The sequence below is a fragment of the Magnolia sinica genome, chromosome 5, assembly GCF_029962835.1.
Source record: "Magnolia sinica isolate HGM2019 chromosome 5, MsV1, whole genome shotgun sequence".
Taxonomy (NCBI): Eukaryota; Viridiplantae; Streptophyta; class Magnoliopsida; order Magnoliales; family Magnoliaceae; genus Magnolia; species Magnolia sinica.
In genome coordinates, this window is record NC_080577.1 from 79,290,933 (window position 1) to 79,294,779 (window position 3,847).

Below are 3,847 nucleotides of genomic sequence, written 5' to 3' on the forward strand. Positions count from 1 at the left end.
TATGCCTATTGAAAAGTCAGAATGAGGATTTTTTTAAATCCATGGATTAGAGCATGTGGCAAGCCACAGTGACCAATTGGACCCCTCCTACCACTGAAGTGACTGGTACTGATGGATCTAAAATTATAAAAGTTACACCTTACTTTTCTTGGACCACTCTTCAGAAAAGTGAGAGTAGTGCTAATGTAAAGGCTTTAAATGCTATTACTTGCGAACTATCACCAAATGAATTCAAGAGAAATATATCATGTGATACTGCAAAACAAGCCTGGGATATTTTGGAAATGACACACGAGGGTACAACAATTGTCTAGAAATCTAAAGTTCAAATCCTCACAACCAAATTTGAGAAAATACATATGGAAGAAAGTGAAACTTTCATGGACTTCTATACAAGATTGAATGACATTGTCAACTTTATGTGAGATCTTGGTGATAGGATCCCAGAAAGTAAAATCTGTACAAAGATACTGTGATCATTACCTGAACAGTTCAATTCAAAAGTGACCGCGATCCAGGAACTTGATGATAGGATAATATGAGTGTTGAAGAGCTAGTTGGTTCTTTACAAGCTTTAAAGCTCCTAAAGGTAAGTCCATCGCCCTCAAGTCTTCTAAAAGTATTTCTCATGAAAATAGTAATAATTCTGATTTAGAACCTTCTGAAGATGATATGGCTCTTTTGGCCAAAAAGTTTTACAAGATTTTTAAAAGTAAAAAGAGGGTTAATTTGTAAAAACCTATTGAAAAGAAAAGACCTAGATCTAAAAATTGGAAATCTTTAAAAGACAGCCAATGCTACAACTGCCATGAATATGAGCATCTAGTAAACAAATGTCCTATGAAGGACAAGTTTAAAAAGAAAGGTATGTTGGCTAAATGGGATGAATCTTCCTGCTCTAAAGTTTCTTTTGAGTCAGAAGATTCTGAAACCGAGTCAGCTAATGATGTTAAAGCCCTAATGACTCTAGCGAAGTTCACTTTCTTAGATAATAATGATTCAACCAGAAAAGAAAATCTGAATAGCGACCATGAAAATGAAGAAGACCTTCAAGATGCTTATGATGCCCTATAAAGGGAAAGTTGCAAAATGCTGTAAAGTTAAAACTTCAGAAAGAAAAGTTTTCAAAACTAAAAGAGAATTTTGATAATCTAGTCTTAGAAAAATCACGCTTTTCAGATTGCTTTGAAAAAACTAAGTGCGACTTAGATTTCAAAACGTCCCAAGTTGAAAACTTAAAATCTGAAAATGAAAAGCTAAAACTAGAAGTCTCTTCGCTTTTGAGTTTAAAGGACACATGGAGGTATGCCCAAGGTGATCCTAAATTAGAAAATTTTTGATCTAGATCCAGAAACTGTGGCGATCGATCTGGATTGGGCTATGATAAAAGTATTCCTCCCAAACATAAGAATACTCCAACTAAATTTGTTAAAGGGGAGTCTTCTAACTCAAAAGGGAAAAGTTTGAATCAAAATAATTCTAAAAATACTAAAACTTTTCAGACTTTAAAACCTAAAAGCAACCATATCAATTATAAAAATCAAAATCGTTATCCTTTAGCTGAGAAAATTGTTGACTTGCTTAAGGAGCTCTTAAAATCTAACTCAGTGGGTAGGACTTATAACAACTATAAAAATAAGAAGGTCAACTATGCTCCTAAACCCAAAACTGTAATGAAATGGGTCCCTAAGGTTACTTGTTTGGTTGCCCACACCGCTTTCAAAGCTTCGAGCCATTCAAAGTGGTACCTAGACAGTGGTTACTCCAGACATATGACAAGTGACAAAGGTCTATTCACCAGTCTTAAAGACATGACCGATTGTTCAGTTACATTCAGTGATTGTAGCAATTGCGAAATTGTTGGCCAAGGTACAGTTCAACTATTTAACCTCCCTCTATTTGAGAATGTTTTATATGTAAAAGCTTTGAAACATAATCTATTAATCATCTCTCAAATATGCAATAATAATCATAGTGTAAAATTTACCAACCAAGGGTGTGAAATTTTAAATAAGAATGGTTCTGTAATATTAAATGGTCATAGAACTTCTGAGAACTGCTACATTGTTAATGATTCAAACTCATCTAAGATATCATGTTATATGGTCCAAACCGATGAGACCGAATTATGGCATAAGCGCTTAGGACATGTACACTACTGCAACTTGTATAGATTGAGCAAAAGAGAATTGGTAAGAGGTCTACCCAAAGTATAGAAACTGGATAAAATATGTGGCGAGTGCCAAATTAGTAAACAAACCAGGAGTGCTCACAAAAAGGTGAACTCCAAAGCCACATCTGAACCACTCAAACTTCTCCACATGGATCTCATTGGACCAATTAGAATGGAGAGTCGAGGTGGCAAAAAGTATATTCTGGTGATTGTAGATGACTTTTGTCATGCCCCAAACTCGAAAAACGGTCTCACAAAATTCTCCATTGCCAAATTCAGTGCTGACAGCCTCCGTAGTGACCCATTCTCGACTCTTGACACTCATATGCCAGATTCCCATCCTAGGATCCTACAAAGAGGATTTTCAGTATAATTTTTTTTATAATGGAGCATAACCACAAGCATAACCAAGTCACCAAAACAACATCACCACATATCCACTATATCAAAAACTTTAAGTATAATGCGGAAAGGGAAATACAAGATGATCAAAAGGCTCCAAGTTATCTGATACGCGCTCCTGCCTCAGCGCAGCTGTGAACCAATGTCACCTACACGCAACAGTCGTGCATAAGGTTATAAAAGCTTAGAGGGTGGTGTAAGAGTGTGTGCAAGGCAAGTGCTAAGTATACAATATCATAAAAAAGCAGAAATACACTGGTAAGTCTATGAATACTATCAGTCGTACCAAGGCCATGCGATGTAAAGCATAAATGCTATCGGCCATACTAAGGCCATGCGATGCAAGGCGTACATAGCCAAATGTCATATACGAGATGTAAAGCAAGCATGCCAGTCCTCTTCAAGTATACATATCAGTACAGTTTCTCTCTGGGATATCACCAGGGTCTAGTACACTCTACACTAACTATCGCCTCCCTAGCGGCACGGCCCAGCCAGTAGAGTATACCACACTATTCACCTAACTAGTAGTCAGCCAATACTTACCCAGCGCATCGATAGCGGACACATTTATGAGTTGGTCAAACTCAACTTAGCTTACAATCCCCTCACTCAGGCGGATAAGGCCACACCCCATTCCAACCGACCACGACATAGTAGGAGACGCTACCTATTGGTATTTGGTACTTCGGTGCTCGTGTATCTACTTAGTCTAGACGCTGGAGTATCTCCTGGTACTAAAAAGGTTCTAGAATTTTCATCCAAGGATATCCTATGTGCCCACAGTGCTAGAGTCAATATTTTCGGTATCCAATCTGGCCATCTATGATGTACCTGTGGAGGCCACAGCCCTGATGTCGCTAGGGCATACAGTAATCATGTCACACAAATGTGACACGCATGGGTCATACCATCCAATCATGCATCAGTCCTACACATACCGCGCGATCACGTGGGGCACTCCATCTCATAAGGAGTCTCGTAAATGTCTCAGCCTAATGGCTTATGCTATGATCAAACATTCCACATATCAAGCATGCATATAATGTGTATGGGCATGAATCATGGAGTTATACTAAGCATGTTATATGGTGATGAACTATCCTTACCACGAAGATGGGCCTAAAAGGCCTACACACAACAAGTACGGGCCTATCAATGGGCCCTAGGGAGAGTTACAATGCAGATATTCAACCAACATTATTCTTATAATGTGGACGTTAAACCATCATTGCTCTCAAGGCACAGCCCGCCACAAATATCATTACATAA